This window comes from Rissa tridactyla, chromosome 1 (assembly GCF_028500815.1).
Source record: "Rissa tridactyla isolate bRisTri1 chromosome 1, bRisTri1.patW.cur.20221130, whole genome shotgun sequence".
Lineage (NCBI taxonomy): Eukaryota > Metazoa > Chordata > Aves > Charadriiformes > Laridae > Rissa > Rissa tridactyla.
This window is the reverse complement of record NC_071466.1, coordinates 196,631,715-196,648,221: the sequence shown is the minus strand read 5'-3', so window position 1 is coordinate 196,648,221 and position 16,507 is coordinate 196,631,715. Positions and strand designations below refer to the sequence as shown.

Below are 16,507 nucleotides of genomic sequence, written 5' to 3'. Positions count from 1 at the left end.
AGTGGGGATAATAACAGGTCTTTACATCACAGGGGTGTTACAAAGATCAATTAGTTAATGCCTGAAAAGCGCTTTGAAGATATAGCAGGTGGTGAGTATTATTATGCAAATAACATGATTTAAGAAAATCACAAGTGCTGGATTAATACTAATCCCTTTGATATTTAAAAGGCACCATTTTTTCATATTTTAAAGCAGCGAGCGTTTATGTTATAGCTTTCCACGGCTCCTGCGATAACAATTTTTTAACCTTTTCGTATGGCTCAATACATAAAACTCCTCTGCAGACATCTTCACAAAATCCGATCTCGACTGAAAGCTAGGAGTAGTGGAAGAAATTATGCATGTTGATGAACTGGATAACTAGATCCTATGCAGGAATATTTCTCACATGATAGAATGTCACAGGCCTAACTTACTGTAACAAACATTGCAGAGCCTTCCTGGTTTAGGGCTTTTTTTGGAAGCACACTAATTTCACGCATAGAGGCATTTGTAAAACAATATAGCTGCTACCTAATTATGCCACTTTATGTGGTGGAAAAAGCGGAGAAAGAGAGAAGGATATGGTTCATTCACTTCTTCCAAGGCTGCTTATCTGAATTGTAAAAAAAAAAAAAAAAATAAAAAAAAAAAGTCTAAGGACCTCATTTAGCGGTCTCACAAGAGATCAGGTCATTGCAATGGCTGCTTCAATGCCCAGCAAGTGGCCGCACAACCACTGCTGGTTTCGGTGGGCGCAGGGAGCGGGGCAGGTGGCCACAAGCCAGCTCAGGCACACGTCCCTGCTGAAAGCTTGCGGGCTCGCAATGGGAGACGGGCAAACACGAGTCCACAAGCGAGCCGAGGTGGGATCTGGATGAAGAACCTGAGGCGAGCAGCAGTGTCAGAATCCAAGGAGAGAGCACAGCCAAGACCAGCCATCCCTCTGGTCTCCTGCCTGGCCTTTGCCAGACCTCTCTGTGAGAGCAAGACATCCCACCCAGCGCCCACAGCCTCCCCGCGCTTCCAGGATCCACTGCCACATTCCCTTTCCGTGAGGAAGCCTGTTTCTTGTCTCCTGCACCGTAAAATCTAGCGCAAACCAGCTGGTGCGTTCGGTCTAGGAATCTGTACAATATTGCCGCGGTTAAAAACAGCTTAATATTAACCCCCTCTGGAATGCATGCCTGAAATTGATGTTAATGAAACAAGATCAGATATTAATATTCTGCACAGCCGGTTCCTCAAGCTGTGCTGTAGGGTCAAATCAAATCTTTTCCCAAGTCAACGCACAAAATACAAATAGAGGGTGGCAGGTAGTATTGACGTGGGAGGAAGCAGCAGGAGCATTTTAAAACTTTAGAAGCTCTGAAGTTTGCAGCTATAGGCAGCTGCGCTTCCTCTCCTGCCACTTCTCCCACAGCAGCCATATTAATAGCTATTCAATACAGTAATAGGATCCAAGCTTTACGCTTAGTTGTTTGGGCTTTTTTAATCTCCTGGTCAATATTAAAAGCATTTGGATGCTCTTTAGGGGAGAGGAATGATTTTGCACTCCAGGAACAGCGAGGCATTTGCAGCACTCCCGAGGAACGCTGGTAGAGGATTTCCTTCGCGTGCCTCTGCTCATGATTGATGTGGTGACACTTTATTTTAATCGGACCCAGTTGTACAGACTCACAATTTAATTTTCTTGTGTAAACATCCACTCGGTGTAATCTTAGTGTGTTCTTGTTAGTTGAAGTTATACAATTTATGTACAATATAAGTCCAAACCACCACCTGAGGGTCATTCTTCAGCCAGGAGGAGACCCTAGAGGGTCCTTTGCACACACGATTTCTACTCCTGGATCTGCCAGGCCTGGGGGATAAACCCCCAGTCCTGATCCTGGGCAAATAAGTACACCCTCGTCCTTCACTTTGCTCTCCTGGAAAATGGCAGCCAGCTCCTTTTCTGAAAAAGGATCTAACGATGAAGAACTCCCAAGTGGGAGCATGAAGCAGCATCAAGCTTTTTCCACCTTCACAGGGGATCAAATCCCCCTTTCTTTCTAATCTAAAGGAGAAAGTGAATTTCTCTCTCAAAAGTACACCCTGCCCGCAGGCAGCTTGAGGTTTGGTGTGCTCCATCTCCACACCTTCGGTTAATTCATCTTTTCTGTATGTTTTGAGTTTGCGCAACTGCTCACTTGAGGAAAGCAATCTGATTTTCTTGTAATCAGCTATTCAGTTTGAGGTACGTGGGTCCACCTTATTTAAGTAGGACACAGATATTAGTAACTAGAATTAGAAACAGGAAAAATACTAAAGCATTCTCTAAACTTTCACATCTGCAGCCTCATCACACCAAAGAGATAAAACCCAACCCAGAGGCCATCTAGTTTTTTTATCCCTTGCTTCAAACAGCCAAATAATATGAAGCGGCTGTAAGGATTGCTCCCATTAGCCAACCTTCCCAGTACTCAGCAATATGCTGCCAGATTTCTCCAGAAGAAAGGACGAAAAAGAAACATATTGTCCTCACTATACTCAGCATACACAATCCGAAGGAAAAAAGAACCATCTTTAAACTCTGCAAAAAAAGGAGCTATTGTAACTGTGACAGAGAGGTAGGTAAGACATTGTCTTCTCTGACCACAGAGCAAGAGGAAAGCCATTCAAACAGCCACTCAGGGGACAAAAAATAAATAAAAATCTGCATTCCTACATGGCTTGCTGATCTTTGCACAATGTAAGCCACGAAGGTACAGTCTGTCCCACTGACTATGGCTGCCTTTTCTTCCCCGGGAGATGGGGAGAGAATGGGAACGGGTATGTACTAAAAAGAAGGTTACTCTGATGATTTGTAGTTCAGCCACAAAGCTTCCAGACTGCTGATCTCCTGGCTTTGGTACGATCTGCATCGCATGTGTAATTGCATTTACCTGGACAGCTTTAACCTCATTAACGATTCACAGGTAAAAAGCAGATGCTGAGTCAAATCTCACAAAGCAGTCACTGCCTCATGGGGGCTAAGGTAAGCAGAAGGCTACCTCAACTCCTCGCCTCTCTTAGGTTTGCAAAGAAGATATTCATAATTTCACTCAGAAAAAAAAAAAAAAAAAAAAAGAAAAAAGTCAATTGAGGTGAGGTTTATTTGAACTAAAGAGGAAAAAAAGTTACTGTGTGGTTTGGGATGTTTGATCTCATGCTTTATTGAAGAACAACTATTTAAAAAGAAATTATTCCAAGAACACATCATCCTTTCCTTGTGGCTAATATATATAATAATAATAATAATAATAGAATTTACTCAAATTGTAGTATTTTCTGTCCTTTCAGGTAAACATAAGAGCTTAACATTAAATCTGTATTAGAAAAAATAATAAATTACTCAGCTCATGCAGTCAAGGGACTACAAGTACAGCCAAACTAGCCCCTTACAGCTGAGTTCACTGCTCTGAATTTGGCACAAGTACAACTGAAATATTCCAGAAGACAGAAATGTTACATTCTTTCAGGTGTTTTGAGTTAACATTTATGTTACTCAAGGAATTTCTATTAAAAAAGCCCTACCTTCAGCGAGTTTCAAAACCTTCACTTGGGAAACATGAAAGGAAAGTTTTCACATAACAGAGCATATTTTCCTTTAAAAACACATCAATTGTAACTATAAAATATATTACACATGTTGTATAGAATATATACAATTTATTTTTTATTTTAAATAACCGAGACCCTGTTTCTGAAAAGGAGTAGAGAGCACTCCACGCATATAGCTACTTTTATGAAGTGTTAAGAAATCTGTGAAGGAGAACAGCCCTGGGTTATAATACTGCCTTTCGAAGCATGACAAGGGAGTGAAATTGCTAATGAAGGGTCTTCTTCTGGGACGGGTGGGCTCCAGCTTTCTACTTGTGCTGCCACACACCTGAGCTTTAAATGGAAGTTGTGTTTCTGCTCCCGGCCTCATTAGATTATAATTCGACTGTTGATTTGAATTCCTGCAAGCCTCGTACACTCGGGACCTGCCCTCTCTCATTTGGAGGAGATCACATAATGGTTATTCCTCTTTACAGCCGCGCCATCCCCTTGTAGCTGAGCCCGGGGTCGATAACCTCAGGTCGAGTTTTCACATTTAACAAATTTACCTATTGCTCAATTGGCAAAGGCTGTTCAGTAACTGGGCTGGAGCTAAATATATTAAATGTTAACCATTTCTTTATCAACTTTTTAAAGTCACATTTTTTAATAGTTGCCTACACTTCTCTCCTTGAGCAAATACACAAATCTGCGTATCCTGTTGCAGCCATAGTACCCTGCAGACTGCTGTGTACCCACCATTCCAGCCTCCAGACCCACGGTTTCCAAATCAAACCAAAAAACGTCACGGTAGCAACTGGAAATCCTTCTAAGATTCCTCCAAGAGCCTAACAAAGGTAAGAACCCTCATACTCAGGTAAAGTCTGCTTCAAAGTTCTTTTTTTATATGTGAAGAAATTTGTCTATACTTCTTCCACCCCATCCTTGATATTTTGATTTTTTTTTTTCACTCCCGTGAGCAATAAAACATCTTTACGTTCAATACACGAATAGTGGAGTGTTTTTTTAAAGCCTCACATTTTACAAGGTTTTCCTAAAGCTTCTTAAGAATGTGAATGATCTGTGCAATAGCTCCATACATTAAAACACAACTTGGGTGTACCAATCTCATTCTCTCCCTTTATTCATTGCTTAAAGAGCTACGAGCCATCCTGGGATGCCTTGCACTAGGAGGGAAGGTACATAACTAATTTCCTAACTGCTCTGTTTACTTTGCATACCTTGTGGGCAGAAGTTGGCAAGAAAGGACTGGAAGCTGTTTGCTTTGAAATTATCACCCCATTTACAAGATTCAAGAGCAAAGTCTTCTAAAATGAGGTAAGAGGGAAAAGGAAATGACTATGTGCATGGTTAACACTACGGAGTACGCCAGCAGTGCACGGGAGGTCATTAACTCGGAAATAAAACCAACAGGTACCGAGAAAGCTCCCCCACAAAGCACATACGGACACGATATTTAGGGCACCCATAGAGAATAAAGGCACTAGCCAGTTCTATGCAAACCGGCTGTATTCAGCTGAAAGCCACCTCATATTATTCCCAATGGAAGCCAAGCTACACAGGGGCATGGCTGCTATTGAAAGCACAAGATCAACACCTGAACTTTGTTTGCAAAATTCTCCTCTTCCCTGACTAATAAGGCCACCCAGGAGGGGATGGGCAGGAAAAGAAGAGAGCTACAGACACAGGCGGGGCTTGGTAACACAAAGAATTTGGCAACAAAATTAGTTTAAGTAGGTCTTGAATTTTTTTTTTTTGGCCTTCCAGCTTCTCAATCCAACATCGCAAAATAACGTGCTTGCAGGGCCCTGCTGTGAAACACATCAGATATGCAGTGAAACCTCTAAATATTTTTCTTTTTTTCCCCCAAAGCCATATAACAACCACATATAATCTAGCATAATGCCAGATGAGCTCTCCTGTCCAGTTCATAGCTCCACAAAACACTCATGGTAGCACAACGAAGCAGCTCTCGGCCAACGATGGCAGGAATTACTTACAGCAGAGCTGCCACCAAAGACTTCCTATCACCAAATGCTGGGCTGTGCACGCTCCGAACCCACTCGGAACAGAAACGCTGCCCTGTGCCAAGTCCTCTCGTGGGTACGGAGAGCCTGATGTGAAAGTACTTTGTAGAAGGCTTTGCTCAAGCCCGGAAATCTGGGGCTGCAGGTCTGCTTTTGCATAGGGGCTTTTGGGGAGAGGACATAGGACAGCTTGCAGACATAGGAATGCTGCAGCATCCACTTGCCCTACTTATATATGACAAAACTACCACTAAATTGTATTTTTCATCTACAGATTCCCCAAAATTCCCCCTCAAAGAGGCAATACCAAAATAAAAAACATAAAAAGAGAGATCAGAGAGAAAGGAAATTACTTGCTAAAGGCAGAAACAAAACCAGAACGCATGAAGTCCTCAGTCAAGAAACCTACGGTGTATAGCACAGAGGGCACTTTAGGCACCAAACCCACACACAAAGGCAGCCCAGACTTCTGGTATTCCAGCAGATACGCCTGTTTTGTCTGACCGATGCCAATGAATTATTAGCACGGTGTAGAAGCATCTCAGTTTGGGACAGAGACACAGCAGCAAACAACCGGCCTTGCCAAGTTACTGTACACGAGAGGCGTGAGTAAAACAGAAAAGTCTGTGAGAAGGAGGGAAAGGAAGCATGTACATAGCCATTTCTGGCCACAAATTTACCAGTCTCTTCTTTCCCCAACAAGCTGAGTAATAACGTACAGGAACTCTTCAGTGCTGCCTCATTCAAGAGCTCCTAACTTCCAAGGCTGCTAAACCCTCTTCTGATATCAGAGCTGCCGTTCAAGTATAATTCAAGTAGATTAATTATGCCACAGACAACAAAAAAACGCAGGCTGCCTCTTCAAATTATCAGTAGGCAAAAATACCGTGAAGAGTTTAGTTTCAAGGATTCTGTTTACATTTACTCACTTATTTTACAGGCCTCGAGATCAAAACGAAAAGATAATAACTAATTGCTACAACTGGGAAAAGTAAATTGGAAAGTCCTTACCGAGTACACCTGTACACAATAATTTGAACAGCGGCGGTATAAGCAACACAGATTGCAAAAGTGCAATTAGAGAAGTGGAAAGCGTTACTCTGAGCAATTGAGATACTATGTTTTGATAACTAAGTTACCTTGGAGATGATTCACACGCACAAGTTGCTTAATGTCATTTTACACTACAGGTCCAGGAGGTACAAAAATTCGCATAAAAATCACTATTAAATCAGACAGTGTCCCGGACAGTTACAAAGTAAATACATTTTCATGCCAGATTACTGCACTAAAGTTGAGGCCATAATATTTCAACCTAAGCCCAAAGCACGTAAACCCCACGTGGCCATCGCTCTTGTTGATGCACCAAGCCAACCGCACTGCAGTGCTCTACAAGAGGACCCCCTCCTTCTCAAGTGAGCAAGATGCTGCTTTGGAAGAAGAAAGGGAGGTTAAAAAAACAAACAAACAAAAAAACCACACAACACAAAAAACCAAAACAAAACCCATAAAACCTCAGTCCAAATAAGTTCTTAGCCCACCTGAGCAGCACGACCACCGCTAGTGAAAGGGACTTCTTGGGGCTCAGGCTTCTGTGCAAATAGCTTCCAGGATGAAGTGCCTTTTGACGTGTACTTGTTCCTGCTGGGAGAGACACAGAAAAGATGCTTCAGAGAAGACATAAGACAAGGGATTGGGCAACACGTGCCATCACAGAGAAATAGCGCGCTCAGCGGGTTTATGGGTATCCCCTAAGCAAGGACTCATTTTGGGGCTGGCATCTCAAGACACTGTAGAAAATGTCTCGTTTTCATCTATGTAAATGCAAGAGGGGGAGGAGTAAAGAAGGTGAAATCTATTGATTTCACACTGAATACAGCAATTGAAGACTTAAAGATGGGTCATAACAGCCACCAAACACCAAATCCACAGGATATCAAAATATATAGGCCAAATAGATAACAAATTAGTTAACTGAAAGACCTCAAAAAAGTTGTCACTACTGAGTAACGCCACCATGCAACTGCAATGCTCCTTTTGCAGTTCACAGTGACTGGAATTATGGTCTGTATTACCTAACTGTTTTATTAGCTACCTGGAAAAAAGTATGTCCTTGGTGGTAAAATTAATGGATTATATGGTTTAGTAGCATGATAAATAAAAATAGAAAGGAAATAATACACAGTTATCTCAATTACTCATCAAGTTGGGCTCATTCCAGCCCAAATAGTCTTAAGATACCTGAACGCAGATCTGTGTACCCAGTAATAAGGAATGCAGGTAAGGTTTGCGTAATCAGAGGACCATGACCTTAACAAGCAAGGAGACCAAAATGGATACAGAGATCATCATAGCCATGCAACTAAGCATCAGGCTCGGAGCTTCTGTTGGTATTAAAAGGGTTAATGCTGTTCATGGATGCAAAGATAAGACAGCGAACAGAAATACTGAATGGGGTCAGACGGGGTATGCAGTGGTAATGAATGACACTGAAATACTGTGTGCAGCCCCATGGTTGATGCTCAAAAAAAAAAGATGTTGAAAATTAGAGAACATGCAGAGCAGAGGCGCAAAAACAATTAGCATCCAGAGGGGGGAAAAAAGCATTATGTATAATCAGATTTAAAGATTCAGTCCTTCTGATAAGCCACACAGACAACTGACAGCTTGCTTGATCATCTTTGAGCAAAAAAATAAGCAATAAAAAACGCTTTAATAGAGCCACAAGAAGACTTGAAAGGGACCAACAGATGCAAGTCAAAAGTATAGAAGGCTCCTATTAGAAATGAGATATAAATCTGAACAGGGAGAAACAAAGAGGAACAACGTTCTTAAAGATGGATTCTCTTTTTCTCAGTATTTTCTGGATAAGATATGCTTTAGCCCAAGGGTTTGTTCAGCCCATGAGCAACAGCCGAGTGAGATGGTCAAACAACTGCAAGACTTGATGGCTCCTCTGAATGACAGTCTCCAAAAAAAATAACCAAACCCCAAACAAAACCACACACCCAACCAAAAAACCCTCAAACAAAAAAAAGCAAGCCACCCCAAACACAAAAACAACCCCAAAAGAGTATTGCCCTGCATTTTCACTAATGCTACTGAACACTGAATTAAATGCACAATGGACTGTGAAATGCTTCCAGATCTTCCCCCAGCTAAATGTCAAATGAAGAGGTCATCTGTTAATAAACATAATCTCTCTGGAGTTTTATACAATGTACTAATAAGTAAACTCCTACCATACCACCATTTAGTGCTACGGGATTGCGAAGGCAAGTGAAGTCTTTTGGGTTTTCATCTCAACAGCTTGGGTGGGCAGAAGGAGACAACATCTGGAGCACACGGCAGATATATATATTTCCAGTCACGAAGCCAGCTTCGTGGTTGTAGAGTTATTGACTCTTGAAAAACTTCTTCAGAGTACTCACAAAGACACTTCCTGCCTGAGTAAAAGCATTTCAGACAAAACCACCTCCATTTAGCATGTTTGGGAGGAAAAATAAACATCCCAAAAGCCACCCATTTCAGTTGCTTTTCTAGGTTTGTAATTTATACAAGTATGAGTGATATGCATGCGTCGCAATCCCAACTACAGTTCACACAGGCTGTTAATCAGTTCATGAGCGGAAAAAGGTCCAATTGCTGATGATGTGAATCAAAATAGCACAGAAAAACTTTTTAAAGCTTTTTCTTTTTAACTACTTACTAATCCCACAAGACTGGAAATAGAAGAGGTTAAACTCTTGCTTTCATTGCAACAGGCCCAACATTAAGTTCATTGCAACCATACTGATTAAATGAACATAGCACGTAAGTTCAACACATGTTGTGGCAACATATTAAGGAAGGACAAATTAACGGTCTTCTGATGTATTTAAGAGAGAAGCTGCATATTTTGGACTTCCAACTGCAATGAGCATAACCAGATCCATTAAAGGGAAGCGACTAACTATTACAAGCTGAAGGAAACCACAGCCTACTACTATTAACCATTCCAAGCACTATATGTCTTCAGGAAAGAAGCTTTTATTTGCTGTGTATGCCTAGGCTAAGTCCAAGCCAACGATTATTAAATTGTATTTCTGATTCAGGATAGGAGACCTCACCTCATATTTCAGTTGCGCCCTTTTTGCCAAATCAATGTGTTTCACTTTTTCTGCCCTTTACTTTCTTTCTATGGCTGCATACATCTGAATAATCACCATTTTCTCACTGGGCAAACACTGGTTAAAGGACTCATCCTTCATAAATTCTAAATAGTAATGCACCTAGGAAGGTAAAGAGCTAGATCTTCTTTATATACAGCTCTTACATACACCTGTCAGAAAGCGGTACTATCTCTTCTTAAACTATCTAGAAGATAAACAAGAGCCCCAGGGAAAAAGATGCGAAGAATTCACTTCTGAAATTTCTACATATTTAAAGCACAGTCAATTACTATAGACAGAAGGTTAAGCTTGAAATGTGAGAAATCTTGATTTCTGCATCACTTCTCCAGGAGACCCAGCTACCACCCAAACGATCCCTCCAGACACAGGAAGATTTATGTCAGGTTTATGAGAGCTTCCTTCGATCCAAATCGACACGAAGATCTAATCCAGTTTAACCAGAAATATGCTAGCCAGGTCTATTCAGCAATAAGGATGAACGTAGCTTGTTCTAATAAGGTAAAATCTGTAACAATTCAGTTGAAGTGCTAAAAATACCATGGATTTTTATTTAAAGTCACATTGATCACGGGCAGTTCCGATGTACTTAACCTGGCAGAGAGCTCCTAACAGGTCTCCCTGTGCAGGTCCAGCACAGCAGCAGGGGAAGGACAGCTGAGGGGAAAGCTTCTCCACAGCTTCCTGCTTCATTGCAGGTCTGAGAAGGCTTTTAAACAACTTTAACGGAAAGAAAGAAAGAAAGATGACATATCTGCAACAAAGAAAACTGTGACTGTCAAGTAATACAAAATCCATTCAGTGCAAGATGCTCCCACTTTTTACCTGTGGCCTTAAATTAGTGATGCTAGTTAACAAGAAAAGCAAGCAAAACACTAGAAATAAGGTCTTCATTAGGTAACTAACTTTTTGGAGAAGACACACTTCCATCAAATAAATCATAACTCCTAATTTCACTTGTTTCCAGGACGGCAAAGCTGTTTGCCCTAGGGCAGGTGGTGGAAGAGGGCATGTCGAACATGACCCCGGAAAGGCAGAAACTTGGAAGCTAACCACAAAGGTGGAGCCAGGTTGGAAATGCCTTAGAAGGCACCGGGTGAACTCTGTCCGCTGTTGAGCACCGAAGCTCCCAAGCCCAGAAAGCTTCTCATGGAGCTAATCATCAATCCAGACCGGCACCGGCTCCCAGAAGCCAAATTCCAAAGAGAAACCAAGCGTACCAACAAGCACGTGGCTGGTGACCACGCCTCTGCTGACACATTCCTGGGGACGGACTCTGTCCCGTGTTATGGCAGCCTCAGACTGAGCAACTGAGCAGGGGCTGGTCATCAAGTTTGCTCTAGGAATTTTTTTTAATCATCATTACTAACATTCGTTAAGCACAGGCACTCCTGGACGTTACGTCAAGAAGTCAGTCTTCCTTCAACCATCTGAGAAGGAAAGAAACTTAGCGAGATCTAAAAGTTAAATATTACCAGAGACTTCACTGCAGAGACAGAAATGAGAAACGCTTAATTTTAACAGATAAACAATTTGCTATCTGCCTCGAGAAAATAAGTCCTAAGCCCACAAGGTCCCTTGAACAGTTCTCCAGTCTGCCCTGCCGCTCCAGGGCAAGCATGTGCCCTCCCCCTGCTCCACCCATCTTCTGGGGCCTCCAGGAGCAAGGACTCCATGGCCTCTTTTTGTAGCCAGATGCGAGCAGTTTTGTAGACAGTTAGAGAGCTTTTTCTAACACTAAGCCACTGATGGTTAGATAAAATGGCTATCTTCAACTTCTTATTTCCACTTTGCCGACATGAATTTTGACCAAGCAAAGAGCAGGAGGTTAAACCACTTACTATCCAAATACTGGTGGTTTGGTTTTTTTTTTAAACTGACACCCCCTCAATGACTTACTCAGGCTGTGTTGGTCTATTTTATTTTTTTTTTACCAAGGATTAACAGACCAACGTCAAGTCCAAGCCAGCCTCACACTTAAACAAAACTCTTAAAAGTAATACTGCTCAAATTCTAGTTATCCCTGGCTTTATTATAACTAATAGTGACTTTTTAAAAAGTTTTTTTATTCTAATGGTAGCTATTTAAATAGAAGAGGACCCCCCACACACACTATAAGCTGAGCTTCACAACTTCCCGTGGCACACGAGAAAACCTGCCAGAAAAGCCAAAATAAATATCCACTACTGCACTGAGCTAAAAGATAAAGGTAAAGAAGTAGGAGGAACGCCACATTGAGGTTGTTTGTTTACTTAATTCCACCTTAATTATTTAGACTCTCATCTCACTAACAGCTGTGCAGGTGCTAACTTTACTTCAAGAAGGACCTACAGTTTTTGTTTGCATAAATCAAGTACGTTTAATCAAGTGCACATTAGCTCATCAACACATTGGATCTGATGAGGAATTGCATAAGTGACAATGCCAAGCTATTTTGGTGAATATTCATTATATCTCTGTGAAACAGTCTGACTGGAGGAAAGTGAGAACAAAATGACAGTAAAAGAACGGTAGCAATTACTTTACTAGCAGTTAACATTGCCATTAACTGCTTGCTGGCAAGAGCTTAAAGTTGCAAACCCCAATTTAAGCTCGTTACCTTAATTTTACAATTGTGATTCAATATTCAGAATGTGACACTAGTGTAATAAATATCTTCTTTCAGTGCTTCATACAATAAATAATTTAAAAGTGTATGAAAAGTTCCAAATTATAGCCGTTACAGAAATACAAATGCTTGGTATTACATCTTCATAAAAATAAATGAACATGCAAATCATTTTCTCAAAATCAAGCCAGAATCCAAACCCATTAGCAACAAGTCACCGGATTATTTTTTTTTTTTTTGTTCATAATAAGCATTCACGAAGAGATCTCCCTTCAAAATGTAGATTTGTTCTTAGGGAGCTTCTGCATGCAAGGCAAACAGCTCCCAGTTTTGTAAAGCTATTTAAAGCCTTTATCCCACTTCCAATAACATCTGTAGGAAAATTCAGGCAGAAGAGGGCTGTGCCATCAGTAAGGATATTTTACAGAATAGGTCTTTAAGGTAGAGGGACAAAGCAAGACTTGGCTAAAAGAAAAAAACAAAATCAAACCCTCGTTCACTTGCTAATTCCCAGAACGGATGAAGGAGGAGGGGAGGAAGAGGAGGGCTGTTTGGGCGCGCTGTCTGCTGCGTCCTTCTGAAGCCCAGAACCCCACGTGCTGTGACTGACCTACCGAGAAGGTCACCCAACCTCTCCTTGTGCAGAGCTGCCTCCCCGCTGCCACTGCCCACCCAGACACCATACGAGGCGCTTTGTTGGAGTCGCGTTTGCCATTTCAGAGGAACGTAGGTGCTTACGGGCTCCGGTTCCCAACTGCAGCTCGATGTAGCAGACCCCAGCTGCTTGCCTTGCCCCTCTGCCAGAACAGAGGGACAAACAGGAGGCTCATGCCACTGGACTCCACAACATTACACACTAACACCAACGGCCATAAAACGCCGTTTACATTCATATGCCAGGCTGTAACCTCTGGCACGCTCGAAGTCCAATAGGAAACAAGGCTGAATGGCAGAGTAACCTCTGGCAACGGGACAGGATGAACAGCTGGATGCTTCAGCTCCTGAAGCATAAGTCAGAGTCACAAGTGTACTTAATTGTGCTATCCTTCCCACGTCATTAACAATCCAGGGTTATCAAAGAAGTCTGATTATCAAAATTGTTGTACTGACTATCACGAGCATCCAAGGCTTCGGGTGCATGTTTTGGGGGTTCATTTTACTACAAAACACAGCATCGCATTTTGGTGGGTTGACACCAGCCTCTCAACAGTTACATCACATCATTTAAAAAGCTTTCGGTATTCAAACCATTCAAACTCCTTTCCCAACCACAGCCATCGTTTACTTTCTGCATTGGTTTAAGTAACACATTCTAAGAAAGACAATTTTCTATTTCATGCGCAATCAGACTAAGTTCCTGCCAGGGCTTCGGAACCACAAGAATTCAAGGCAAGGAGGACAAACCACGCCAGGCTCGGGAGTAGACTTCCTCCCTTTTGTTTTGGCTGGAAGCGTGTTTGGCTTTTCCATCTCAGGCAGCAGCCCCTATACCCCAAAGGGTGCCGGATCTGCCCTGCGACCCAGGAGGCAGGCTGGGCATCAGGCGCCAGCCCAACGTACATGTGCGATCTCACTCCCCAGCTCGCAGCAAGCGGGTCACCCAGCTGCTTTGCCTACAGCATGGTACACAACCCCACTCCCACAAGGCCAGTTATATATTTCAAGCTTTGGAAAGAAAAAAAAAAAAAAAAAAAAAAAAAAAAAAGAGATATTTTTCAGCCCAGCTTTGGCGCTGACACCCTTAGAAAAGAAGCATAAAGCAAGCTGAAGCCAATCCTAGGTACATACCAGCAGCCTATTACTTACCAACCTTTGCTTCCTTCTAGATTCCATTGTAATGAGAACATAAACAGTAAAATAAGCATGTATCTCCCTCGAATGAATTACCTATTCAGAGTTCCCTCTGGTGTTCAATAAGCTAATCATCACATTCAAGGTAACAGCGTTAGTTACAAAAGCATCAAGTTCCCTCACAAGCAAGTTATCATTCGATGACGAGCTCAGCGACAGGGACCGGACCATAGTATTGTAATTCACGGACAAAGGCAATGTTATTTTTCCATGAGATTTCAGAGACACCATAAACTTATGCTTCCTTCTTTGTACATTCACCCGAGCGTCTGATTAACCCAGAAAGGGCCCAAACCGTTATTGATCCCTTCTGTCTCTGGGCGTCACCGAGACAGACTCAGTCCGGGCGAAGGCAAAGTCACAAGTCACAGGTACAGCCCAGCCAAACAAGGAAGGCAGAGGTGTCCTGCAGCTCCTGAATAACTACGCCTTGAGTCACAAGCCTCTCCAGCCTCGCACTTTCATTCGCCTGCACGAAACACGAGCAGACTACAGTGTATCTAATTAACAGTTTGGAAAGAAAGTTTAAAGCTGCCTTTAACGCGTTTGCGGGAGAACCCGACCGCGCGCCCGAGCCGGCGGAACGCGGGGCCGGCGCCGGGCCGGGGCGAGTCGCCACGGCGGAGCCGCCCATCCCGGCCGCGCCGCGGAGGTTGCCCAACTCCCGCGAAGAGCAACCGGTCCCCACGGAGCGGGGCCGCGCTCCGGCGGCGGGGAGCTCCGGCCGGGCACCGGCGCTCCCCGGCTGCCGGGCGGGGGCGGGGAACCGCCGCCGCCCCGCGTCTCCCCCCAGCCCTGCGCGGCGGCGGCTGCTTGGAAAAGCAGCTCAAAGTCCGGAGCCGCCGCCGCTTGGGAGCCCCTTAACCAAAACCATCTGGGGCGCGGGCAGCGCGGCGGAAGCCCCCGCCGCCCCGGCCCCGGGGGCCGCAGCCGAGGACGAGGGAAGTTGTTTTTCCTGCGATCCAGCAGGAAAAGGATAACAGGGAATGGGGGGGGTGGACCTCGCCGCCAAACCCGCCCCCCTCCAAGACCCATCCCGGGGCGCGCAGCGGCAGGATCGGGGGCTGCGTTACCTTCAACAGGTGCAGGCGCCGGCGGGAGAGAACCGGCCCCGCGGGCGCGGACCCTCCGAGTTGCCCGAGCGGGAGCGGCGGTGCCCGGGAGCCGGGGGCGGGCGGCGGCGGGCTGGGCAGAAGCGCTACGGCAACCCCCGGCGGCCGCCCATGCTCCCGGCGGGCCCCGCCGCCGCCACAGCAGCCGGAGTCAGGGTGAAGGCGGCAGCAGCTGCGGCCACCTCCGAGAGGAAGGAGGAGAGCGGCGGGGAGCGAGGGAGGGGAAGGCAGAAAGAGAAAGAGGAGAGGAGAGACAGAAACCGCCCCGAGAGAAATTAATCATCACATGACGGTCGCGATCGGCCGCCACCCCCCGACAGCCGGAGCCAACGCCGGGGAGCCGGGGAAAAGCTGCGAGGAGGGGACACACCTGTAGGCGCAGCACATATCCGCTGTGAGCACAATGCGAGACAGGAAACTGAAAAAACAGCCCAGGGAAGGAGAGAGGCTCCCGTTCGTCCCTCCTTCCCTCCCTCCCTCCTCCTCCTCCTCCCCCTCTCTCCACCCCCTGCCCCCGGTCAGGATCCGCTGGCAGCGCTGTCTCACGCAGGGAGATCCAGGCGGAGGGCCGGGAGGAGGAAGGAGCCGCACTTTCTCTCCCTTTTCCCTTCCTTCTCCGTCTCCGCTTTGTTTTGCCCGCCGGCCCGGCAGAGCCGGAGCGGGGCCGCCCGCGGGGCCGAGCGCTCCCGGGGAGCCCCGAGCCGGGACCGGGCCGGGCCGGGGGCGGCTGCTCCGGCGTCGGGGGGCGGCGAACCCCCAGCCCCGCGGGCGCTCCGCGGCGGGGAGCGCAGCCCCGCGGGCCCCCGGGGTGGGGAGCGGGGAGCGACGGCGGGACCCCCCTCTGCCCGCGGCTGCGGCCGGCTATGGCCCCCGCCGTTCTCTCCGGCGGGCAGGGGGCACCGGCGGGGAAGGGGTTCCTCGCTGTTCCGTAGGGAAAGGCCTCGGGGTACGTGGCGTTTTGGGGACGCTCCTGAATGTGGAGGGAGCCGCATAATTTTCACCCCTCACCCCCTGAGCTGAGACACCTGGTCACCCAGAGCTCGCATCTTGTCCTGCATGCCCTGACCTGTCATCACGGGACCCAGAATAGGTGACCGGCAACATTTTTAGCAAACTTAAAGTACTCTAGGGTTTATCTCTTTCAGGTAAACTCATTGTAATCGCAGTTTCTGAAGG

General features: G+C 45.2%; 1 protein-coding gene across 5 annotated transcripts in view; it reads right to left on the bottom strand.

The window, feature by feature from the left end:
• Positions 1 to 15,760, bottom strand: part of PLXNB2 (plexin B2) — a 260,101-nt gene extending 244,341 nt beyond the window's left edge. For 2 of the 5 annotated variants that reach the window (XM_054217236.1, XM_054213852.1), the window contains exons 1-2: positions 15,702 to 15,760; positions 7,133 to 7,235 (exon numbers count right to left, since the gene is read on the bottom strand). The gene's annotated coding sequence lies outside the window, so the exon portion shown is untranslated. Of the gene's footprint in view, positions 1 to 7,132; positions 7,236 to 15,292; positions 15,665 to 15,701 lie in introns of those variants that run through there. The other 3 variants (XM_054215554.1, XM_054214711.1, XM_054216397.1) reach the window with 3 other exon arrangements.
• Between the last annotated feature and the right edge of the window lie 747 nt (positions 15,761 to 16,507).